At 42.8% G+C, this 27,089-nt stretch overlaps 1 long non-coding RNA gene across 4 annotated transcripts; it reads left to right on the top strand.

The window, feature by feature from the left end:
• Positions 1–4,021: 4,021 nt before the first annotated feature.
• Positions 4,022–7,958, top strand: LOC119323247. Of its 4 annotated transcripts, none has more exons than XR_005156186.1 (6): positions 4,022–4,225; positions 4,327–5,204; positions 5,606–5,812; positions 5,923–6,027; positions 6,321–6,389; positions 7,903–7,958. It is a non-coding gene; the product is annotated as an uncharacterized LOC119323247 (long non-coding RNA). The 4 variants fall into 4 exon arrangements; XR_005156188.1 differs by lacking the exon at positions 7,903–7,958 and having other exon boundaries at positions 4,327–4,861; positions 5,075–5,204; positions 6,321–7,820; XR_005156187.1 differs by lacking the exon at positions 7,903–7,958 and adding an exon at positions 7,128–7,820.
• The last annotated feature ends 19,131 nt before the right edge of the window (positions 7,959–27,089 follow it).

Raw genomic sequence — 27,089 nt, 5'->3', positions numbered from 1 at the left:
CGCGGGGACGACGGCGGCGGACAGGTGGCGGCTCCGGAATGGGCAGGGTGGCGGCGGACATGTCCGGGCGGCGGGGGAGATGTGTCCGGTGGCGCAGAGGAAGAGGAGGCTAGGGTTTGCACCGGGAATTTCGGGGGAGGGAACTTATTTATAGATTCTGGGAGCTAGGAGAGTCCAAATGAGGTGCGGTTTTTGCCCACACGATCGTGATCGAACGACCGGGAGCATGAATGGGGTTTGGATGAGTTATTGGGCCACTTTGAAGGGGTGTTGGGCATCACACAAAAGAGGCTTTTACGGTTCCCTGGTTAACTGTTGGAGCATCAAACGACCTCCAAATGGAACGAAACTTGACAGGCGGTCTACCGGTGGTGTACCAAGGCCGCTTGACAAATCACGGTCCATTCCGAGAATGTTTAACACCCCCACATGAAAAGAGACAAGAAGGGGACGCCGGATGACATAGGAGTGCCGGATTACAAAACGGACAACGGGGAAAATGCTCGGATGCATGAGACGAACACGTATGTCAATGAGATGCACATGATGACATGATATGAAATGCACATGATGACATGGAAAAATGCAACACGCAAGCACATGACATGGCAAGGACGGCGAATAACTGGCGGACACCTGGCGCATCGAATCCGGGGCATTACATATCGTTCCTAAGAGAGATGATCTTAGCAGGAGGATACTTAGAGATAAAAGCATCTTTGCACTTATTCCATGAATCAATACTATTCTTAGGCAAAGACGAAAACCAAACTTTAGCATGATCTCTAAGTGAAAACGGAAATTCAATTTAACAATATCATTATCCGTATCTTTCTTCTTTTGCATCTCACACAAATCAACAAAGTTGTTTAGATGGGTAGCGACATCCTCACTAGGAAGGCCGGAGAATTGATCTTTCATAACAAGATTCAGCAAAGCAGCATTGATTTCACAAGACTCAACATCATTAAGAGGAGCTATCGGAGTACTAAGGAAATCATTATTATTGGTATTGGAAAAATCACACAATTTGGTATTGTCTTGCGCCATCGCGACAAGCAATCTAACACACAAGCAAACAAAAGGCAAGTGAAAGAGAGAGGAGATTGGGAAAGAGAGGGCGAATAAAACGGCAAGGGTGAAGTGGGGGAGAGGAAAACGAGAGGCAAATGGCAAATAATGTAAATGCGAGGGAGATGAGTTTGTGATGGATACTTGGTATGTCTTGACTTCAGCGAAGACCTCCCCGGCAACGGGGCCAGAAATCCTTCTTGCTATGTCTTGAGCTTGCATTGGTTTTCCTTGAAGAGGAAAGGGTGATGCAGCAATAGTAGCGTAAGTATTTCCCCTCAGTTTTTGAGAACCAAGTTATCAATCCAGTAGGAGGCTCCTCAAAAGTCCCACGCACCTACACAAACAAACAAGAACTCGCAACCAACACAATAAAGGGATTGTCAATCCCTTCACGGCCACTTGCGAAAGTGAGATCTGATAGAGATAGTGTGATAAGATAAATATATTTTTGGTATTTTATAATATATATTGCAAAAGTAAAGATGCAAATAAAAGTAGATTGAAAGCTTATATGATAAAACATAGACCCGGGGGCCATAGGTTTCACTAGTGGCTTCTCTCAAGACAGCATAAGTATTATGGTGGGTGAACAAATTACTGTCGAGCAATTGATAGAAAAACAAATAATTATGAGATTATCTAGGCATGATCGTGTATATAGGCATCACGTCCGTGACAAAGTAGACCGACTCCTGCCTGCATCTACTACTATTACTCCACACATCGACCGCTATCCAGCATGCATCTAGAGTATTAAGTTCATAAAGAACAGAGTAACGCATTAAGAAAGATGACATGATGTAGAGGGATAAACTCATGCAATATGGTATAAACCCCATCTTTTTATCCTCCATGGCAACAATACAATACGTGCCTTGCTGCCCCTGCTGTCACTGGGAAAGAACACCGCAAGATTGAATCCAAAGCTAAGCACTTCTCCCATTGCAAGAAAGATCAATCTAGTAGGCCAAACCAAACTGATAATTCGAAGAGACTTGCAAAGATAACTAATCATACATAAAATAATTCAGAGGAGATTCAAATATTTCTCATAGATAAACTTGATCATAAACCAAAAATTCATCGGATCTCGACAAACACACTGCAAAAAGAGTTGCATCGAATAGATCTTCAAGAAGATCAAGGAGAACTTGGTATTGAGATTCAAAGAGAGAGAAGAAGCCATCTAGCTAATAAGTATGGACCCGAAGGTCTGTGCTAAACTACTCACAACTCATCGGAGAGGCCTTGGAGATGATGTAGAAGCCCTCCGTGGTCGATTCCCCCTCTGGCGGAGCGCCGGCGAAGGCTCCAAGATGGGATATCGCGGATAGAGAAGGTTACGGTGGTGGAAATAGTTTTTCGTGGTCGCCTCTAATGTTTTTGGGGTACGTGGGTATATATAGGAAGAAGAAGTAGGTCAGTGGACACCCGAGGGGCCCACGAGACAGGGGCACGCCCAGTAGGGGGGCGCGCCCTCCACCCTCGTGGCTGCCTCGGTTGTTTATTGACTTCCACTCCAAGTCCTCTGGATCACGTTCGTTCCAAAAATCATGCCCCCGAAGGTTTCATTCCGTTTGGACTCCATTTGATATTCCTTTTCTTCGAAACACTGAAATAGGAAAAAAAACAGCAATTCGGGTTGGGCCTCCGGTTAATAGGTTAGTCCCAAAAATGATATAAAAGTGTAAAGTAAAGCCCATAAACATCCAAAACGGGTAATTTAATAGCATGAAACAATAAAAAAATTATAGATACGTTGGAGACGTATCAGCCACTGGCGCGTCCTCCATCACCTCCTCCGCCACCACCATATCTAGCTCGGGGATGGCAATGTCGCCAGCCGTAGAGAGGGCCATCATATCCTCTAGGCCAGGCCATTGGCGCTCATCATGCGTGTTCAAGGAGTCCTCCATGACATGCTGCATGAGCCGGGCCTCCTCCTCCATTGTTATGCGAGGATGTGGAGGTGGTGACGAAGACGGGGAAGGCGATGGTGTGGGCGTGAGGCCGCGCACCCGTGTACGCCCGCGCACCTCCCGATGTGGCCGCCGCGGCCCCGACACCGTGCCGGCGAAGTAGGAGGCGCACTGCATGTCGTGCTCGTCCTGGAGCCACGTGTCCCAGAGCACGGAATTGAGGGCGTACCTATCGTCGTAGTAGAGGTCGTCAGGGAGGAGGTGGCGGTGGCGCTCGATCTCATCGCGGCACGCACGACCGCTCATCGGCACCAGCGGGATCGGGACCCGGTCGGCGGAGAGGTGCCAATTGTTGGGGAGGTGGACATCGCTCCACGGGACCGGCGTCCTCGTCTCCTAGTAGCGCCGGCATACATCAGCGTTGAGGTACTGTTGGTCGCACTCGCCGGCGGGCCTAGGGCCGATGGTGAAGGGGCCTGGCACAGTGGCGATGCAGCCTCCTTTTTCACGGAGCCGCGGCGGCGTCCCAACGAGGAGCCGGCCTCGTGGTCGTGCTTGACCTTGCGGCCGTAGTTCCAGAGCCCCATGGCTGCAAGGAGGCCGGCCGGCGAGTTCGAGGCTAGGGTTTGGGGGCTGTCGGGTTTCGAGGAGGCCGCGGGGTGGAGTGAAGAGTGTGGACGACGACCGGTCCACGACTTCCGCATTTAAGAAGGACCGCGACCTTTCCCCGGGCGGATGACAGGCGGGCCCGGCCGCGCGTGCACATTGATGTTGGCGAGTGGGAGGTAGATGGCCGCCTACCACGCGTCCCTGACGCGGACAAGCGTGCGTCCATTTGCTGTCTGTCGTGACCCAAACCCGGCGCATGTTTGCGCTCGAAATGGGTTGGCCCAAACACAAAACGGACAAGATGGGTTCGAACCGTCGCGCGCTGGGCCGACCAGTTTGTCCCTTTTACCTCAAACGGACGGGGTCGGATGGGACGGGGTCGCGTGGTGGAGTTCACCTCGGTAGGGGTAGAACACCGGGGCTCTCCCTGACCTCTCCTCTCCTTCCTTCTCTCTCACATCCTTCCCCTAATTTCTTTGCTTTCTCGATCCGCAGCAGCAGCGTCTCCATGGATGTCAGCAGCAGTAGCAGCGTCTCCATGGATGCAGCAGCGTGACGGCTCGCCGGGGTGGATCCCCTCCTCCGCCCCCATCCTCCACCTCTCCGGCCGCCCAGTTGCAACGGTGAGCTCTCCCTTTCCCCACCTCCTCTCCTCTCCTCTCTCACATCAGATCGGATCGGACCCCTGATTTCTTTTTCTGTTTGATTCGGTCTGGAGCTGCAGCAGTAGCGGGCCACCTGAAGCAGGTCCTTCATACCTTCCATGGACGAGCTCGACGGAGACGCTGTCCAGCCCGACCACGGCCACGACTACCTCACACACAAAGTCCCTTCCTGCTCCTCCACCTTCTTCCATGGATCAAGATGCTACATACACTGCTGCTGCTGTTTGTCAAATGAATGAACGAACCTTCCTTACTTACTTAATTTGACAAATAAACCAACCTTCCTCTAGATCAAGCAAAGAATTAATGAATGAATTTGCAGCTTCGCTGCTAAAATGAATGGCCAACTTCTCTGAGGTTTATTTTGGTCAATGAATTTTTATACAAATGAATCAGACTGTCATTTGTTTTTTTATTAGTCACGCCTGCCGGAGTGGCTATTACTTTGCTGCAGCAGAGTTTGCAACGGATGCTTGCTTCCTGAGGTGAGTGACCACCTATGCATCGTGACGGCAGTGGATGATGGCATCACCTACAAAACCCCAATGTTGAGCTCTCTCCCTACTCGCTCTGAGCCATACCCGTCAAGACAAGGTTATGTCATGCTAGGGTTGTTCACTTGCCATGTACTACTACAAGAATTGTTGCTGTCCTCTGTGTATTTTCCCCTTACTGTACATGTTATTATGGTTTATTACGTGCTCGATTGATGATCTGCCATTCATGTGATCACTACTTCAGTTAGTGTTCTAAGTGCTTAACTAACTGTGCCTCAAACGGCGGTTGCTCTTCTTCGTCTTGGACCAGAACCCCGGCGGCTGGATAAGAGCATAGGAGCAAGCAGAGCAGATGGTTTAGCCGGCCTCCTCCTCTCTCTCTCCCTTCCCTTGCTTTCACTCGCTTTTGGCACCCTCACCGCCATTGGTCGCATACCCAGGTTCATCTCTCCCCTTCTTTGCCCCTGTGTCTCTTATTTATTTGATTTGATCTGAGAAAAGAATCACTAGCGATATGTATTTTTGATTTAGGTCTTCAGACAGAGTATGGGATGTCTGAGGCAAGCTTTTTATCCATGCATTTTTTCCTATTGCAATATTTAGTTGATTTCGCAATAGAAGATTTGGACATATTCCTTGTAGATTTAGGTCTGTAATTCACGTGTTTGTTACTCTTCAACATTCAGATCCAGAAGTATTTATATCAACTTTTTTCCAAATTACACACAGTTTTTAAGTTCTTTCATTTTCTTTAAGCAGCTCCTTCAGCTTGTATGCTTCAATATCTGAGGTAGTTCTGCGTTCTGACATGTTCTCCTGCATCTCTCTTTATGTTCTATAGATAATTGATGAAAAAACTACGATAAAGAAATATCGTCGCCGTCTCATCATCTTCGTCGACATGAGCATCTCTGTCGGACCATGCACCCATGCCTTCAAATCTACCTTGCTGGAGTGGCCGCCTCCTGGTTGAGGTATTGCGCTGCATCTACCGTCCTCTGCTGACACCGCTGCCGCTGCCCGGGTCCCTCCTCTCGCTCCTGTCGAGGTCGCATGTTCTTGAGGCATCAAGACACCTCAGTTTCCTTTTCTTTTTCCCTATTTCCGTTCTAACACTTGTTTCTTTTTTCTGGACCTCCCTGTCCACTGAAATTGCAGGTTGAGATGAGCACCGTGAGGATGAGGAGGTCAGTGGCTGATATAGAGAGCTCCTCGAATGGGGAAGTAGCAGTCTTGGAGGAACTCAAAGATGTCATGTTTCAGGTATGTGCACCGGAAGAGGGGTTACTATTTTGGCATGTCCAGTTAGTTCATGTAACCTTTGCATCTTCCTCTGGCGGGCATGTCCAGATTGCATACATGGTATTGATGTGTTGGTAAAGTCCTTTTAGATGAAAAGAAAGTGCCTTTTTCTTTCTATATAGTTAACCTATGAATATTTATATTAGCGAATGTAAGAGTTTTCTGAATTTTATCTTCTCATTTGCAGTTGAATCAGTACAAATAGTTATGTTCATGGATGTAAAAGTTTTATGAATTTTACCTCCCATTTGCAGTTTTGATGGGAATCGCTACAACAACAATTAGAAGAGACCACATTTCAGGTTCAGAACCAATTTCTAGGGGTATGTACAAGTTGTTTTTATTCTATCTTGGTTTGAAATTGGTTTTAGATTGGTGAATTAGCATAGCATAATGAATGTTGAGCTTCATTTCATCTACATTTGGTTCTGAACATGTGTGCATTTAAGAAACTTTGTATTCTTCCCTATTTTTAAGAGCCTACAAAAAGACTACAAAATGGTGATAGGCATGTCCAGAATGTTGAAAGCTTCATTTTGGTCCATTAGATAGTTTATAGGTTTGTCACTAGAGGTTGGCTGTCACATAGGGTTGCTGCTTGTGAAATGAATGCTCCATAGTTCTCCATGCAACAAAGCTAATTACTGAATCTGCAATGCATGCTTATTTTTGGCAGAAGCTTAGTGGATCAATTAGCATTGTGTAAAGTCTGTCTAAGCTCCCATCTCTCTTCTTTCTATAAACTGGATGGCCAGGATAGATTTCTTAATACCATTTTGGGATTGTTTGAGCACTTGACAGTGTTAACAGGTTTACCATTTCTCATTTCTTAATAGCATTTTGGGATCGTTTGAGCACTATACCAATGTTTTGCTTTCTGCTAAACTCAAAGATATTGTATACTTGAATGTTTTTCAATTGCCAATACATGCCAAATTCTGCATATTCCTTAAGGTGACACTGATTTTGGTTTTACTTGACATCTGCATCCTTTTATATCATAGTCGAGAAATTGATTAAAATATTGTATTGGTTCCAAAATAATATTTTCTTTGAAACAGGGTGATAATTTCAGTATCACTCAACATGTATCATTATCTGTAGAAAATATAAAGGTACATGCACTCATCTGTGTTATCTACATGACCTAATTGTAATAGATAACCAGCGATTTAAGTTTTGAGCCATTGTGGCTACTTTTATTATTTTCAAATGGGTTACATGCGGATTGTCGTTTTATTTATGAGCAGCTTCGTCTTGCTATCACCACAATGGGAAATTGATCACTGTGGCAATATGCTCTTCTATGTTGTCTGATTGACTCTTTTTATTAGCATGGAGAATACCTTTTGGTTAACTAAGATTAGTTTCTGTTCACATTATTCTTATATAAAAAATATTATTGTGCTAAAGTTGCATGACATTTTGGCAAAACACTGTTTAGTAAAAAATTATGTAGAGGTGAATTTTAGAGGTGAAATGGTGTGGATGTTTTGACTGGGATATGCTTGGATTAACTTTAGGGTGACACCTTATTCAATATCTGTGTTTTGGGTTCTACTAATTGTCAGCGCCTTTTCTTTCCTCCCAATGCCATGTGATATTTACTGGACTATAAATCATGTGCTTGCAAGTCGTTGTTGTGCCGTCTCTCTCTCTCTCTAACCACTCCCCTTCTGATACGTCTCCAACGTATCAATAATCTTTGATTGTTCCATGCTATTATATTACCCGTTTTGGATGTTTACGGCTTTACTATACATTTTTATATCATTTTTGGGACTAACCTACTAACCGGAGGCCCAGCCCGAATTGCTGTTTTTCTGCCTATTTCAGTGTTTGGAAGAAAAGGAATATCAAACGGAGTCCAAACGAAATGAAACCTTCGGGAGCGATTTTTTTGGAACAAACGCAATTCAGGAGACTTGGAGTGGACGTCAAGAAGCAGCCGAGGCGGCCACGAGGGTGCAAGGCGCGCCCTAGGAGGGTGGGCGCGCCCCCACCCTCGTGGGCCCCTCGTGGCTCCCTTGACTGACTTCCTTCGCCTATATATACTTCCATACCCTGAAAACATCCAGGAGCGCCACGAAACCCTATTTTCACCTCCGCAACCTTTTGTACTCGTGAGATCTCATCTTGGGGCATTTTCCGGTGCTCCGCCGAAGGGGGAATCAATCACGGAGGGCTTCTACATCAACACCATAGCCTCTTCGATGAGTTGTGAGTAGTTTACCATAGACCTTCGGGTCCATAGTTATTATCTAGATTGCTTCTTCTCTCTCTTTGAATCTCAATACAAAGTTCTCCTTGATCTTCTTGGAGATCTATTCGATGTAACTCTTTTTGCGGTGTGTTTGTCGAGATCCGATGAATTGTAGGTTTATGATCAAGTTTATCTATGAGAAATATTTTAATCTCTTTGAATTCTTTTATGTATGATTGGTTATCTTTGCAAGTCTCTTCGAATTATCAGTTTGGTTTGGCCTACTAGATTGATCTTTTTTGCAATGGGAGAAGTGCTTAGCTTTGGGTTCAATCTTGCGGGTTTTTTTTCCCATTGACAGTAGGGGCAGCAAGGCACGTATTGTATTGTTGCTATCGAGGATAAAAAGATGGGGTTAATATCATATTGCTTGAGTTTATCCCTCTACATTATGTCATCTTGCCTAATGCGTTACTCTGTTCTTATGAACTTAATACTCTAGACGCATGCTGGATAGCGGTTGATGTGTGGAGTAATAGTAGTAGATGCAGAATTGTTTCGATCTACTTGTCGTGGACATGATGCCTATATACATGATTAATTGCTCGACAGTAATTTATTCACCTACCGTAATACTTATGCTATCTTGAGAGAAACCACTAGTGAAACCTATGGCCCCCGAGTCTATTTTCCATCATATAAGTTTCCAATCTATCTTATTTTGCAATCTTTACTTTCCAATCTATATCATAAAAATTCCAAAAATATTTATTTTATCTTATTATCTCTATCAGATCTCACTTTTGCAGGTGGCCGTGAAGGGATTGACAACCCCTTTATCGCGTTGGTTGTGAGGTTCTTGTTTGTTTGTGTAGGTACGAGGGACTTGCGTGGAGCCTCCTACTGGATTGATACATTGGTTCTCAAAAATTGGGGGAAATACTTACGCTACTTTGCTGCATCACCCTTTCCTCTTCAAGGAAAAACCAATGCACTGCTCAAGAGATAGCAAGAAGGATTTCTGGCGCCGTTTCCGGGGAGGTCTTCGCTCAAGTCAAGACATAACAAGTAACCATCACAAACTCATCTCCCTCGCATTACATTATTTGCCATTTGCCTCTCGTTTTCCTCTCCCCCACTTCACCCTTGCCGTTTGATTCGCCCTCTCTTTCCCGTTCGCCTCTCTCTTTCGCTTGCCTCTTGTGTGCTCGTGTGTTAGATCGTTTATTTTCATCATGGCTAGTCCTCCTATCATCGTTAGTACTCCCGATCACAAAGTTCTTAATTTTGAACAAAGGGAGGGAGAAAATCTAAAGATGCTTGGCATAGAATTTGCAATGCTCAAAATAGATCTAATAGGAAGCAATCTACTTCCATTCTTCTTCGCAATTTTTATGTAGGCATTACTCCTTGGAATAGATATATCCTTGATACCATTACCGGAGGGAATTTCTTGGGTAGCCATACTTTTGATGCTTATAATGCTATGTTAGATTTGTTTGGTCCACCCCCTCTTTTGGTTAATGGAACTATTTTAACTTTGGAACATGTGATGCAAAGGCTTGAAATTATTGAAAATAAAGTTGCCATTATTGAGTTAATTGAAAATTTGGATAAAAAGATCCACAACCAAATTACTCAATATGGATCTAGGGTTGGAGTTACTCTAAATTTTTTTAAAGAGAAGGAACCTATAGTTAACAAAAGAATAGATCTAGATTCTACAAGAACCGATAAACTTGAGGATGTTATTACCAACTTAGGGCCTGCCTTTTCATCCGTGAAAAACACTCCAACTGCTCCTACCAAAATTGCCAAATTAATGTATGTTCCTAAAAATAAGGGTGAATCTTCTAATAAGGAAAATGCGGATCTCAAATCAATAGGTGTTCACCCCAATTTTCTCGCTTTCATTAAGGAACCTTTTGCTACAAACGAATATCTTGATTTCTTGCCTAGGAGTTTAATCATTTTTAAAAAGAAAGAAACTCCTAAGGGTTATAAGTGCTCTATTCAATAATTGAATACCGAAGATGGCAATACTTAGATCTATTCTCGCTTTTATGCCTAGCTAGGAGCGTTAAACGATAGCGCTTGTTGGGAGGCAACCCAATCTTATTTCTGTTTCTTGCTTTTTGTTCCTGTTTAGTAATAAATAATTCATCTAGCTTCTATTTAGATGTGGTTTTATGTTTAGTTAGTGTTTGTGCCAAGTAGAACCTATAGGATCATCTTGGGTGATAGTTAATTTGATCTTGCTGAAAAACAGAAACTTTTGCGCGCATGATAATAATTTTAATAAATCGCAAAAACGTGCTTGTTAGTTGATTCTTTTGCAGTAGATTAATAGACAAATTTTCTAGGACTTCCTATTTTGGTAGGAGTTTTAGAGTTCCAGAAGTATTCGAAAGTTACAGATTGCTACAAAATGTTCTGTTTTTGACAGATTCTGTTTTTCGTGTGTTGTTTGCTTATTTTGATGAATCTATGGCTAGTATCGGGGTGTATGTGTTGGAAATATGCCCTAGAGGCAATAATAAAAGTATTATTATTATATTTCCTTGTTCATGATAATTGTCTTTTATTCATGCTATAACTGTATTATCCGGAAATCGTAATACACGTGTGAATACATAGACCACAATATGTCCCTAGTGAGCCTCTAGTTGACTAGCTCGTTGTGATCAACAGATAGTCATGGTTTCCTGGCTATGGACATTGGATGTCGTTGATAACGGGATCACATCATTAGGAGAATGATGTGATGGACAAGACCCAATCCTAAGACTAGCACAAAAGATCGTGTAGTTCATTTGCTAGAGCTTTGCCAATGTCAAGTATCTCTTCCTTCGACCATGAGAGCGTGTAACTCCTGGATACCGTAGGAGTGCTTTGGGTGTATCAAATGTCACAACGTAACTGGGTGACTATAAAGGTGCACTACAGGTATCTCCGAAAGTATCTATTGTTTTATGCGGATCGAGACTGGGATTTGTCACTCCGTGTAAACGAAGAGGTATCTCTGGGCCCACTCGGTAGGACATCATCATATGCGCAATGTGACCAAGGAGTTGATCACGGGATGATGTGTTACGGAACGAGTAAAGTGACTTGCCGGTAACGAGATTGAACAAGGTATTGGATACCGACGATCGAATCTCGGGCAAGTAACATACCGATAGACAAAGGGAATTGAATACGGGATTGATTAAGTCCTTGACATCGTGGTTCATCCGATGAGATCATCGTGGAACATGTGGGAGCCATCATGGGTATCCAGATCCCGCTATTGGTTATTGACCGGAGAACGTCTCGGTCATGTCTACATGTCTCCCGAACCCGTAGGGTCTACACACTTAAGGTTCGATGACGCTAGGGTTATAAAGGAAGTTTGTATGTGGTTACCGAATGTTGTTCGGAGTCCCGGTTGAGATCCCGGACGTCACGAGGAGTTCCGGAATGGTACGGAGGTAAAGATTTATATATGGGAAGTCCTATTTTGGCCACCGGAAAATGTTCGGGATTTTTCGGTATTGCACCGGGAAGGTTCTAGAAGGTTCCGGAGTGGGGCCCACCTGCATGGGGGGACCCACATGGACGTGGGTAGTGGGGGCAAGGCCCCACACCCCTGGTCAAGGTGCACCAAGATCCCCCCTTAGAAGGAATAAGATCATATCCCGAAGGGATAAGATCAAGATCCCTAAAAAGGGGGGATAACAATCGGTGGGGAAGGAAATAATGAGATTTCTTTCCTCCCACCTTGGCCAACGCCCCAATGGACTTGGAGGGCAAGAAACCAGCCCCTCCACCCCTATATATAGTGGGGAGGCGCATGGAAGCTATACACGAAGTTCTGGCACAGCCCTACCTCTCTTCCTACTCCTCCTCTCCCATGGTGCTTGGCGAAGCCCTGCTGGATTGCCGCGCTCCTCCACCACCACCACGCCTTTGTGCTGCTGTTGGATGGAGTCTTCCTCAACCTCTCCCTCTCTCCTTGCTGGATCAAGGCGTGGGAGACGTCATCGGGCTGTACGTGTGTTGAACGCGGAGGTGCCGTCCGTTCGGCACTAGGATCATCGGTGATTTGAATCACGACGAGTACGACTCCATCAACCCCGTTCACTTGAACGCTTCCGCTTAGCGATCTACAAGGGTATGTAGATGCACTCTCTTTCTACTCGTTGCTGGTCTCTCCATAGATAGATCTTGGTGACACGTAGGAAAATTTTGAATTTCTGCTACGTTCCTCAACAGTGGCATCATGAGCTAGGTCTATTGCGTAGATTCTTTGCACGAGTAGAACACAAAGTAGTTGTGGGCGTTGATGTTGTTCAATATGCTTACCGTTACTAGTCCAATCTTGTTTCGATGGTATTGTGGGATGAAGCGGCCCGGACCGACCTTACACGTACTCTTACGTGAGACAGGTTCCACCGATTGACATGCACTTGGTGCATAAGGTGGCTAGCGGGTGCCAGTCTCTCCCACTTTAGTCGGAACGGATTCGATGAAAAGGGTCCTTATGAAGGGTAAATAGCAATTGGCATATCACGTTGTGGTCTTGCGTAGGTAAGAAACGTTCTTGCTAGAAACCCATAGCAGCCACGTAAAACATGCAACAACAATTAGAGGACGTCTAACTTGTTTTTGCAGGGTATGCTATGTGATGTGATATGGCCAAGAAGAATGTGATGAATGATATGTGATGTATGAGATTGATCATGTTCTTGTAATAGGATTCACGACTTGCATGTCGATGAGTATGACAACCGGCAGGAGCCATAGGAGTTGTCTTTATTTATTGTATGACCTGCGTGTCATTGAAGAACGCCATGTAAACTACTTTACTTTATTGCTAAACGCGTTAGTCATAGAAGTAGAAGTAGCCGTTGGCGTGACAACTTCATGAAGACACGATGATGGAGATCATGGTGTCGTGCCGGTGACGATGATGATCATGGAGCCCCGAAGATGAAGATCAAAAGGAGCAAAATGATATTGGCCATATCATGTCACTATTTGATTGCATGTGATGTTTATCATGTTTATGCATCTTGTTTGCTTAGGACGACGGTAGTAAATAAGATGATCCCTTACAAAATTTCAAGAAGTGTTCTCCCCTAACTGTGCACCGTTGCTACAGTTCGTCGCTTCTAAGCACCACGTGATGATCGGGTGTGATGGATTCTTACGTTCACATACAACGGGTGTAAGACAGTTTTACACAGCGAAAACACTTAGGGTTAACTTGACGAGCCTAGCATGTGCAGACATGGCCTCGGAACACGGAGACCGAAAGGTCGAGCATGAGTCGTATGGTAGATACGATCAACATGAAGATGTTCACCGATGATGACTAGTCCGTCTCACGTGATGATCGGACACGTCCTAGTTGACTCGGATCATGTGATCACTTAGATGACCAGAGGGATGTCTATCTAAGTGGGAGTTCATAAGATGAACTTAATTATCCTGAACATAGTCAAAAGACCTTTTGCAAATTATGTCGTAAGCTCGCGCTTTAGTTCCACTGTTTAGATATGTTCCTAGAGAAAATATAGTTGAAAGTTGATAGTAGCGATTATGCGATCAGTAGAAAGCTTATGTCCTTAATGCACCGCTCAGTGTGCTGAACCCCAACGTCGTTTGTCGATGTTGCGAACATCGGACATACACGTTTTGATAACTACGTGATAGTTCAATTAAATGGTTTAAGTAGAGGCACCAAAGACGTTTTCGAAACGTCGCGGAACATATGAGATGTTTCGAGGGCTGAAATTGGGATTTTAGGCTCGTGCCCACGTCAAGAGGTATAAGACCTCCGACGATTTTCTTAGCCTGCAAAGTAAGGGAGAAAAGCTAAATCGTTGAGCTTGTGCTCAGATTGTCTGAGCACAACAATCACTTGAATCGAGTGGGAGTTGATCCTCCAGATGAGATAGTGATGTTTCCCCAAAGTCATTGCCACCAAGCTGCTAGAGCTTCGTGATTAACTATAACATATCAGGGATAGATATGATGATCCTTGAAATATTCATGATGTTTGACACCGTGAAAGTAGAAATCAAGAAGGAACATCAATTGTTGATGGTTGGTGAAACCACTAGTTTCAAGAAGGGCAAGGGAACAAAGGGATACTTCATGAAACGGCAATTCAGCTGCTGCTCTAGTGAAGAAACCCAAGGTTGAACCCAAACCCGAGACTAAGTGCTTCTGTAATAAGGGGAACAACCACTGGAGCAGCATTACCCTAGATACTTGGTAGATGAGAAGGCTGGCAAGGTCGATAGAAGTATATTGGATATACATTATGTTAATGTGTACTTTACTAGTACTCCTAGTAGCACCAGGGTATTGGATACCGGTTCGGTTGCTAAGTGTTAGTAACTCGAAATAAAAGCTACGGAATAAACGGAGACTAGCTAAAGGTGAGCTGACGATATATGTTGGAAGTGTTTCCAAGGTTGATATGATCAAGCATCGCACGCTCCCTCTACCATCGAGATTGGTGTTTGCATTGAGCATAGACATGATTGGATTATGTCTATCGCAATACGGTTATTCATTTAAGGAGAATAATGGTTACTCTATTTTTGAATAATACCTTCAATGGTCTTGCACCTAAAGGAATGGTTTATTGAATCTCGGTCGTAGTGATACACATTTTTATGCCAAAAGATATAAGATAGTAATGATAGTACCACTTACTTGTGGCACTGCCATGTAAGTCATAATGGTATAAAACGCATGAAGAAGCTCCATGTTGATGGATCTTTGGACTCACTCGTTTTTGAAAAGTTTGAGACATGTGAACCATGTCTATTGGTGTATATGCATGAAGAAACTCCATGCAAATGGATTGTTCGGACTCACTTGATTTTGAATCACTTGAGATATGCAAATCATACCACATGGTCAAGATGACTGAAAAGCCTCATTTTCAGTAAGATGGAACAAGATAGCAACTTGTTGGAAGTAACACATTTTGATGTGTGCAGTCGAATGAGTGCTGAGGCATGCAGTGAATATCATTATGTTCTTACTTCACAGATGATTCGAGTAAATGTTGAGTATATTTACTTGATGAAACACAAGTCTGAATTATTGAATGGTTCAAGTAATTTCAGAGTGAAGTAGCAGATCATTGTGACAAGAGGATAAAATGTCTATGATATGATCATAGAGATGAATATCTGAGTTACGAGTTTTGGCACACAATTAAGACATTGTGGAAATTGTTTCGCAATTAATACCGCCTGGAACACCATAATGTGATGGTGTGTCCGAACATCATAGTTGCACCCTATTGGATATGGTGCGTACCATGATGTCTCTTATCGAATTACCACTATCGTTCATGGGTTAGGCATTAGAGACAACCACATTCACTTTAAATAGGGCACCACGTAATTCCGATGAGATGACACCGCATGAATTATGGTTTAGAGAAACCTAAGTTGTCGTTTCTTAAAAGTTTGGGGCTGCGACGCTTATATGAAAAAGTTTCAGGTTGATAAGCTCGAACCCAAAGCGGATAAAATGCATCTTCATAGGAAACCCAAAACAGTTGGGTATACCTCCTAATTCAGATCCGAAAGCAATATGGATTGTTTCTTGAATCGGGTCCTTTCTCGAGGAAAGGTTTCTCTCGAAAGAGTTGAGTGGGAGGATGGTGGAGACTTGATATGGTTATTGAACCATCACTTCAACCAGTGTGTAGCAGGGCACAGGAAGTTGTTCCTGTGTCACCTACACCAATTGAAGTGGAAGCTTATGATAGTGATCATGAAGTTTCGGATCAAGTCACTGTCGTACCTCGTAGGGTGACAAGGATACGTACTACTTCAGAGTGGTACGGTAATCCTGTCTTGGAAGTCATGTTGCTAGACAACAATGAACCTACGAGCTATGGAGAAGCGATGGTGGGCCCGGATTCCGATAAATGGCTTGAGGCCATAAAATCCGAGAGAGGATCCATGTATAAAAACAAAGTGTAGACTTTGGCAGAACGGCTCGATGGTCGTAAGGCTAATGAGTACAGATGGATTTCAAAAGGAAGACGGACAATGATGGTAAATGTCACCATTAAGAAAGCTCGACATGTCGTTAAGATGTTTTCCGACAAGTTCAAGGAGTTGGCTACGATGAGATTTTCTCACTCGTAGCGATGCTAAGAGTCTGTTGGAATTATATTAGCGATTACTGCATTATTTATGAAATCTTGCAGATAGGATGTCAAAACATTGTTTCCTCGACGATTTTAATGAGGAAAGGTTGTATGTGATACAACCGGAAGGTTTTGTCAATCCCGAAAGATGCTAATAAGTATGCAAAGCTCCAGCAATCCTTCTAAGGACTGGAGTGAGCATCTCGGAGTTGGAATGTATGCTTTGATGATGATCAAAAATTTTGGGTTTGTACAAAGTTTATGAGAAACTTGTATTTCCAAAGAAGTGAGTGGGAGCACTATAGAATTTCTGATGAGTATATGTTGTTGACATATTGTTGATCAGAAATGATGTAGAATTTCTGGAAAGCATATAGGGTTATTTTGAAAGTGTTTTTCAATGGAAAGCCTGGATTAAGCTACTTGAACATTGAGCATCAAGATCTATAAGGATAGATCAAAATGCTTAATAATACTTTCAAATGAGCACATACCTTGACATGATCTTGAAGGTGTTCAAGATGGACCAGTCAAAGAAGGAGTTCTTGCCTGAGTTGTAAGGTACGAAGTTAAGACTTAAAGCTCGACCTCGGCAGAATAGAGAGAAAGGACGAAGGTCGTCCCCTATGCTTAAGACATAGGCTCTACAGTATGCCATGCTGAGTACCGCACATGAAGTGTGCCTTGCCATGAGTCAGTCAAGGGGTACAAGAGTGATCCATGAATGGATCACAGACAGCGGTCAAAGTTATCCTTGGTAACTAGTGGACTAAGGAATTTTCTCGATTATGGAGGTGGTAAAAGAGTTCGTCGTAAAGGTTACGTCGATGCAAGCTTAACACCTATCCGGATAGCTCTAAGAAGAGATACCGGATACGTATTATGGGGCAACAATTTAGAATAGCTCCAAGTAGAACAGTTATTTGGAATAGCTCCAAATAGAGCGTGGTAGCTACATCTAGGAGATGACATAGAGATTTGTAAAGCACACACGGATCTGAAAGGTTCGGACCCGTTGACTAAAACCTCTCTCACAAGCAACATGATCAAACCTAAAACTCTTGGGTATTAGTCACATGGCGATGTGACCTGTGAGTGTTAATCACATGGCGATGTGAACTAGATTATTGACTCTAGTGCAAGTGGGAGACTGTTGGAAATATGCCCTAGAGGCAATAATAAAAGTGTTATTATTATATTTCCTTGTTCATGATAATTGTCTTTTATTCATGCTATAACTGTATTATCCGGAAATCGTAATACAAGTGTGAATACATAGACCACAATATGTCCCTAGTGAGCCTCTAGTTGACTAGCTCGTTGTGATCAACAGATAGTCATGGTTTCCTGGCTATGGACATTGGATGTCGTTGATAACGGGATCACATCATTAGGAGAATGATGTGATGGACAAGACCCAATCCTAAGACTAGCACAAAAGATCGTGTAGTTCATTTGCTAGAGCTTTGCCAATGTCAAGTATCTCTTCCTTCGACCATGAGAGCGTGTAACTCCTGGATACCGTAGGAGTGCTTTGGGTGTATCAAACGTCACAACGTAACTGGGTGACTATAAAGGTGCACTACAGGTATCTCCGAAAGTATCTATTGTTTTATGCGGATCGAGACTGGGATTTGTCGCTCCGTGTAAACGGAGAGGTATCTCTGGGCCCACTCGGTAGGACATCATCATATGTGCAATGTGACCAAGGAGTTGATCACGGGATGATGTGTTACGGAACGAGTAAAGTGACTTGCCGGTAACGAGATTGAACAAGGTATTGGATACCGACGATCGAATCTCGGGCAAGTAACATACCGATAGACAAAGGGAATTGAATACGGGATTGATTAAGTCCTTGACATCGTGGTTCATCCGATGAGATCATCGTGGAACATGTGGGAGCCATCATGGGTATCCAGATCCCGCTGTTGGTTATTGACCGGAGAACGTCTCGGTCATGTCTACATGTCTCCCGAACCCGTAGGGTCTACACACTTAAGGTTCGATGACGCTAGGGTTATAAAGGAAGTTTGTATGTGGTTACCGAATGTTGTTCGGAGTCCCGGATGAGATCCCGGACGTCACGAGGAGTTCCGGAATGGTCCGGAGGTAAAGATTTATATATGGGAAGTCCTATTTTGGCCACCGGAAAATTTTCGGGATTTTTCGGTATTGCACCGGGAAGGTTCTAGAAGGTTCCGGAGTGGGGCCCACCTGCATGGGGGGACCCACATGGACGTGGGTAGTGGGGGCAAGGCCCCACACCCCTGGTCAAGGCGCACCAAGATCCCCCCTTAGAAAGAATAAGATCATATCCCGAAGGGATAAAATCAAGATCCCTAAAAAGGGGGGATAACAATCGGTGGGGAAGGAAATAATGAGATTTCTTTCCTCTCACCTTGGCCAACGCCCCAATGGACTTGGAGGGCAAGAAACCAGCCCCTCCACCCCTATATATAGTGGGGAGGCGCATGGGAGCTATACACGAAGTTCTGGCACAACCCTACCTCTCTTCCTACTCCTCCTCTCCCATGGTGCTTGGCGAAGCCCTGCTGGATTGCCACGCTCCTCCACCACCACCATGCCGTTGTGCTGCTGTTGGATGGAGTCTTCCTCAACCTCTCCCTCTCTCCTTGCTGGATCAAGGCGTGGGAGACGTCACCGGGCTGTACGTGTGTTGAACGCGGAGGTGCCGTCCGTTCGGCACTAGGATCATCGGTGATTTGAATCACGACGAGTACGACTCCATCAACCTCGTTCACTTGAACGCTTCCGCTTAGCGATCTACAAGGGTATGTAGATGCACTCTCTTTCTACTCATTGCTGGTCTCTCCATAGATAGATCTTGGCGACACGTAGGAAAATTTTGAATTTCTGCTACGTTCCTCAACAGTATGAACCATAGAGAAGTTGGAATAAAGTAGGTTTAACACCAATATAAATAAAGAATGAGTTCATTACAGTACCTTAAGTGGTGGTTTTTCTTTCTTGCACTAACGGAGCTCATGAGATTTCCTGTTGAGTTTTGTGTTGTGAAGTTTTCAAGTTTTGGGTAAAGATTTGATGGACTATGAAATAAGGAGTGGCAAGAGCCTAAGCTTGGGGATGCCCATGGCACCCCGAGATAATTCAAGGACAACCAAAAGCTTAATCTTGGGGATGCCCCGGAAGGCATCCCCTCTTTCGTCTTCGTCTATCGGTAACTTTACTTGGAGCTATATTTTTATTCGCCACATGATATGTGTTTTGCTTGGAGCGTCTTGTATGATATGGGTCTTTGCTTTTTAGTTTACCACAATCATCCTTACTGTACACACCTTTTGGGACAAACACACATGATTTGAAATTTATTAGAATACTCTATGTGCTTCACTTATATCTTTTGAGCTAGACAATTTTGCTCTAGTGCTTCACTTATATCTTTTTAGAGCACGGCGGTGGCTTTATTTTATAAAAATTATTGATCTCTCATGCTTCATTTATATTATTTTGAGAGTCTTTTAGAACAACATGGTATTTTCTATGGTTATAAATCTAGTCCTAATATGATGGGCATCCAAGTTGGGTATAATAAAAACTATCATAGGAAGTGAATTGAATACTATGATCAATTTGATGCTTGATAATTGTTTTGAGATATGAGGATGGTAATATTAGAGTCATGCTAGTTGGGTAATTGTGAATTTGATGAATACTTGTGTTAAAATTTGTGATACCCATAGCATGCACGTATGGTGAACCATTATGTGATGAAGTTGAAGCATGATTTATTTATTGATTGTCTTCCTTATGTGTGGAGGTCGGGATCGCGTGATGGTTAACTCCTACCAACCCTTCCCCTAGGAGCATGCGTGTAGTACTTTGTTTTGATTACTTGTAGATTTTTGCAATAAGTATATGAGTTCTTCATGACTAATGTTGAGTCCATGGATTATACGCACTCTCACCCTTCCATCATTGCTAGCCTCTCTTGTGCCACACAACTTTCGCATGTACCATACACCTACCTTATACCTTCCTCAAAACAGCCACCATACCTACCTATTATGGCATTTCCATAGCCATTCCGAGATATATTGCCATGCAACTTTCCACCGTTCTGTTTATTATGATACTCTCCATCATTGTCATATTGCTTTTGCATGATCATGTAGTTAACCTCGTATTTGTGGCAAAGCCACCTTGATAATTATTTCATACATGTCACTCTTGATTCATTGCATATCCCGGTACACCGCCGAAGGCATCCACATAGAGTCATATTTTGTTTTAAGTATTGAGTTGTAATTCTTGAGTTGTAAGAATAGAAGTGTGATGATCTTCATTATTAGAGCATTGTCCCAAGTGAGGAAAGGATGATGGAGACTATGATTCCCCCACAAGTCGGGAAGAGACTCTGGACTTTATAAAAAAGGGGGGAGGCCGGAGAAGCCCACCAAAAAAATGAGAGAAAATGAGAGAAGGGACAATGTTACTATCATTTTACCACACTTGTGCTTCAAAGTAGTACCATGATCTTCATGATAGAGAGTCTCCTATGTTGTCATTTTCATATACTAGTGGGAATTTTTCATTATAGAACTTGGCTTGTATATTCCAATGATGGGCTTCCTCAAAATGCCCTAGGTCTTCGTGAGCAAGCAAGTTGGATGCACACCCACTTAGTTTCTTTTTGAGCTTCCATACACTTATAGCTCTAGTGCATCCGTTGCAAGGCAATCCCTACTCACTCACATTGATATCTATTAATGGGCATCTCCATAGCCCGTTGAGACGCCTAGTTAATGTGAGACTATCTTCTCCTTTTTGTCTTCTCCACAGCCACCATTCTATTTCACATATAGTGCTATGTCCATGGCTCACGCTCATGTATTGCGTGAAGATTGATTTTTTTTTGAAAATAGTAAAGTATGAAACAATTGCTTGGCTAAAACCGGGGTTGTGCATGATTTAAATATTTTGTGTGATGAAGATAGAGCACATCCAGACTATATGATTTTGTAGGGATAACTTTCTTTGGCCATGTTATTTAGAGAAGACATGATTACTTTGTTAGTATGCTTGAAGTACTACTATTTTTTTGTCAATATGAACTTTTATCTTGAATCATTTGGATCTGAACATTCATGCCACAATCAAGAAAATTACATTAAGAATTATGCTAGGTAGCATTCCATATCAAAAATTCTGTTTTTATCATTTACCTACTCGAGGACGAGCAGGAATTAAGCTTGGGGATGCTTGATACGTCTCCAACGTATCTATAATTTTTTATTGTTCCATGCTATTATATTACCCGTTTTGGATGTTTATGGGCTTTACTATACACTTTTATATCATTTTTGGGACTAACCTACTAACCGTAGGCCCAGCCCGAATTGCTGTTTTTTTTTGCCTATTTTAGTGTTTTGAAGAAAAGGAATATCAAACGGAGTCCAGACGGAATGAAACCTTCGGGAGCGATCTTTTTGGAATAAACGCAATCCAGGAGACATGGAGTGGACGTCAAGAAGCAGTCGAGGCGGCCACGAGGGTGCAAGGCGCGCCCTAGGGGGGTGGGCGTGCCCCCACCCTTGTGGGCCCCTCGTGGCTCCCCTGACCGACTTCCTTCGCCTATATATACTTCCATACCCTGAAAACATCCAGGAGCACCACGGAAACCTATTTCCACCACCGCAACCTCCTGTATCCGTGAGATCCCATCTTGGGGCCTTTTCCGGCGCTCCGCCGAAGGGGGAATCAATCACAGAGGGCTTCTACATCAACACCATAGACTCTCCGATGAGTTGTGAGTAGTTTACCACAGACCTTCGGGTCCATAGTTATTAGCTAGATGGCTTCTTCTCTCTCTTTGAATCTCGATACAATGTTCTCCTCGATCTTCTTGGAGATCTATCCGATGTAACTCTTTTTGCCGTGTGTTTTTCGAGATCCAATGAATTGCGGGTTTATGATCAAGTTTATCTATGAGAAATATTTGAATCTCCTTTGAATTCTTTTATATATGATTAGTTATCTTTGCAAGTCTCTTTGAATTATCAGTTTGGTTTGGCCTACTAGATTGATCTTTCTTGCAATGGGAGAAGTGCTTAGCTTTGGGTTCAATCTTGCGGTGTTCTTTCCCATTGACAGTAGGGGCAGCAAGGCACGTATTGTATTATTGCCATCGAGGATAAAAAGATGGGGTTGATATCATATTGCTTGAGTTTATCCCTTTACATCATGCCATCTTGCCTAATGCGTTACTCTGTTCTTATGAACTTAATACTCTAGATGCATGCTGGATAGCGGTCGATGTGTGGAGTAATAGTAGTAGATGCATAATCATTTCGATCTACTTTTCGCGGATGTGATGCCTACATACATTATCATGCCTAGATATTCTCATAACTATGCACTTTTCTATCAATTGCTCGACAATAATTTGTTCACCCACCGTAATACTAAGCTATATTGAGAGAAGCCACTAGTGAAACCTATAGCCCCCGGGTCTATTTTCCATCATATAAGTTTCCAACCTATCTTATTTTGCAATCTTTACTTTCCAATCTATATCATAAAAATACCAAAAATATTTGTTTATCTTATTATCTCTATCAGATCTCACTTTTGCAAGTGGCCGTGAAGAGATTGACAACTCCTTTATCGCGTTGGTTGCGAGGTTCTTGTTTGTTTGTGTAGGTATGAGGGACTTGCGTGGAGCCTTCTACTGGATTGATACCTTGGTTCTCAAAAACTGACGGAAATACTTACGCTACTTTGCTGCATCACCCTTTCCTCTTCAAGGGAAAACCAACGCAATGCTCAAGAGGTAGCACCCTCCCATCATCTTGGCTTGCAGGTCGCTGTAGTGTCTCTAGCCAGTCCGTAACATGGCTTGCAATCTAGGTTGTTGCCAAGTTAACTTAGGATTCGTAACCTACAATGTATTAGTGTAGCAAGCACATGGGAAGGTGGGATTACATTTTATACTCTTGAAACTATGTAGAATTTTGCATGTACATTTTTCACTTCAGCAAAATAGAGATCCCCTAACTAACAGATATATGTTGGCTATGGTCGCACCTTTTTACATTATCATATTTGTAGATATACTGTATGATGGAGTAACAACTAGCTGTCTTTGGTCGCACTTAGTATAAAAGTCTCATATATTGTCGTGTATGTACATTCTGCATCATACAACAACATACCATTAGAGTTTATTATACTGTCATGCCTCTACTTCTCTGTTCTATACATAGCTGCTCGTATATCTCTACTTGGATTGTTTGCTGAATAGTTTCTCTAATGTACATCTCTGAAATTACCAATATATGGATTTTCTAAACATGCTGGTGCAGATCCGAGAAAGAGATATGACCAAGGAAATTAGGTCTCTACCTCTCTATCACTCACATTTTATTTTCCTAATATGTGGATTTTCAAAAGATGATGTGTGCCGCTCCCTCACTCTGGTTTTAGTTTCAGGATGCTTCTTGATAACCCACAAGTATAGGGGATCGCAACAGTTTTCGAGGGTAGAGTATTCAACCCAAATTTATTGATTTGACACAAGGGGAGCCAAAGAATATTCTCAAGTATTAGCAGTTGAGTTGTCAATTCAACCACACCTGGATAACTTAATATCTGCAGCAAAGTATTTAGTAGCAAAGTAGTATGGAAGTAACGATAACGGTAGCAAAAGTAACAGTAGCAGTTTTCTAGTAATTGTAACAGTGGCAACGGTAAAGTAACTAAGCAAAGATCAATATGTGAAAAGCTCATAGGCAATGGATCAGTGATGGATAATTATGTCGGATGCGATTCCTCATGCAATAGTTATAACATAGGGTGACACAGAACTAGCTCCAGTTCATCAATGTAATGTAGGCATGTATTCCGAATATAGTCATACGTGCTTATGGAAAAGAACTTGCATGACATCCTTTGTCCTACCCTCCTGTGGCAGCGGGGTCCTATTGGAAACTAAGGGATATTAAGGCCTCCTTTTAATAGAGTACCGGACTAAAGCATTAGCATTTAGTGAATACATGAACTCCTCAAACTACGGTCACCACCGAGAAGTATCCCGATTATTGTCACTTCGAGGTTAACGGATCATAACACATAATAGGTGACTATAGACTTGCAAGATAGGATCAAGAACTCACATATATTCATGAAAACATAATAGGTTCAGATCGGAAATCATGGCACTCGGGCCCTAGTGACAAGCATTAAGCATAGCAAAGTCATAGCAAAATCAATCTCAGAACATAATGGATACTAGGGATCAAACCCTAACAAAACTAACTCGATTACATGGTAAATCTCATCCAACCCATCACCGTCCAGCAAGCCTACAATGGAATTACTCACGCACGGCGGTGAGCATCATGAAATTGGTGATGGAGGAAGGTTGATGATGACGATGGCGACGGATTCCCCTCTCCGGAGCCCCGAACGGACTCCGGATCAGCCCTCCCGAGAGAGATTAGGGCTTGGCGGTGGCTCCGTATCATAAAACGCGTTGAATCCTTCTCTCTAATTTTTTTCTCCCTGAACATGAATATATGGAGTTGGAGTTGAGGTCGGTAGAGCCTCATGGGGCCTAGGAGACAGGGGGCGCGCCCCCACCCTCGTGGACAGGGTGTGGCCCCCCTGGTCTTGATTCTTTCGCCAGTATATTTTATTAATTCCAAAAGTATTCTCCGTGAGGTTTCAGGTCATTCCGAGAACTTTTATTTCTGCACAAAAATAACACCATGGCAATTCTGCTGAAAACAGCGTCAATCCGGGTTAGTTCCATTCAAATCATGCAAGTTAGAGTCCAAAACAAGGGCAAAAGTGTTTGGAAAAGTAGATACGATGGAGACGTATCACTTCTCTCCATGGGCATCTCTATTTAGTATGTAGAGTTCAACTAAACCATAACAAACGTTGAGGTTTATTTTATCTATGTTTGTACCCCATGCAAATCTTGAATTGTTTACTATGATGGTTTATCGACTGTTAGACTATAGTATGTTGTGTTCAACATGCTCACAAAATTGAATAGAAGCCCTTCTGATGTCGAATTCAGATTAAATCTATGGACTAACTCATTCAGGTATTACAGGGGAAAACAACATTTGTGTTCTGGATTTAGTTTTGGTTCTTTTTGTAAAAGTAGTCGGATAGTGATCTTAATGAAACATTGCATTTTTTTCATAAAAATTGGCAAATAAATTTATATCACTATCTATTTTACCAGGTAAAAGCACCAGCATGTTTGTTTGTGGTGCATGTACGGTTGTAGCGAAGATGTGCATATGATGATGCATTGCTGACCATGGAGCATTGCAAGGCTTCAATATATGTACCGCAACTCAGAGACTGGACACAGTGCCACTTGCTCCAACCACCATGCAAGTGGTTGATGCTTTAGTGTTGAACTATTGATTAGTCCCTCTTTTTTCTTTAATCTATGTGATGGTGTCCCTTTCCATGAGAACTTGTTATGTGGATTCAATAAATGATGTTTTAGACATGTTTGATAGTTATGAAACAAATGCCATAGACAATAGCTATTACTATTCTGGAGACGTTTCGAACTATGAAAAATAGCAAATGAACAATAGGCTATTATAGAGATGTTTTACTGAACTATTGTTTATTTTCTATTCGATGGTGTCTCCATGATTTTAAAGGTACATATTTTTTTAAACAAGAGCATATGTATTTTCTTTTGCTCAAACACGAAGTCACTGAAAATGCAAATGTTTCCAATGGGAACATGATTTCAAATGGGTCTCTCTGAGCATGGTAGCAAGTATTTTGTGCTATCAGATTAAAATATGTATATACATCTCATTATAGACAACAATCTATCACATTTCTTATTAAAAGGGATTAGACTATGGATATTTTTTTCATCGCGCACATGGATTTAGCGTGCCTCTGTGCCATTTGGTGCAATGGGTTCACTAGTATAGCAGAAGATGGGCATCGGGGCCTGCCAGGTGGTCCACAACACAGGGGGCGCGCCCTCCACCCTTGTGGATGGTAGGTGGTCCCCTCTGGTGCTTTCTTTGCCCAATATTTTTTTATATATTTTAAAATAATTCTTCGTGAAGTTTCAGGACTTTTGGAGTTGTGCAGAATAGGTCTCTAATATTTGCTCCTTTTCTAGTCCAGAATTTCAGCTGCTGGCATTCTCCCTCTTCATGTAAACCTTGTAAAATAAGAGAGAAAAGGCATAAGTATTGAGATATAATGTGTAATAACAGCCCATGAGGCAATAAATATCAATATAAAAGCATGATGCAAAATGAACATATCAACGCGCCAGGGGCCTCTGGCGTGCCCTGGTGCCTTGTGGGCCCCATGGGACTCCCTCTGGTGTTTCCTTGGCTCCCGAGTTGTCTTCTAGTCCAAAAAAATCTCCAAAATATTTTGCTACGTTTGGACTCCGTTTGATAAGGATATTCTACGAAGTAAAAAACAAGCAAAAAACAACAACTGGCACTAGGCACTATGTCAATAGGTTAGGCCCAAAAATGATATGAAAGTGCTATAAAATGATTATAAAACATCCAAGAATGATAATATAATAGCATGGAGCAATAAAAAATTATAGATACGTTGGGGACGTATTAGTGACGAGCTCGAGATTGAGCGAGGGAGAGT

The sequence above is a fragment of the Triticum dicoccoides genome, chromosome 6B, assembly GCF_002162155.2.
Source record: "Triticum dicoccoides isolate Atlit2015 ecotype Zavitan chromosome 6B, WEW_v2.0, whole genome shotgun sequence".
Lineage (NCBI taxonomy): Eukaryota > Viridiplantae > Streptophyta > Magnoliopsida > Poales > Poaceae > Triticum > Triticum dicoccoides.
Note: the sequence above shows the minus strand (reverse complement) of the source record. Positions and strands in the feature narration are given on the sequence as shown.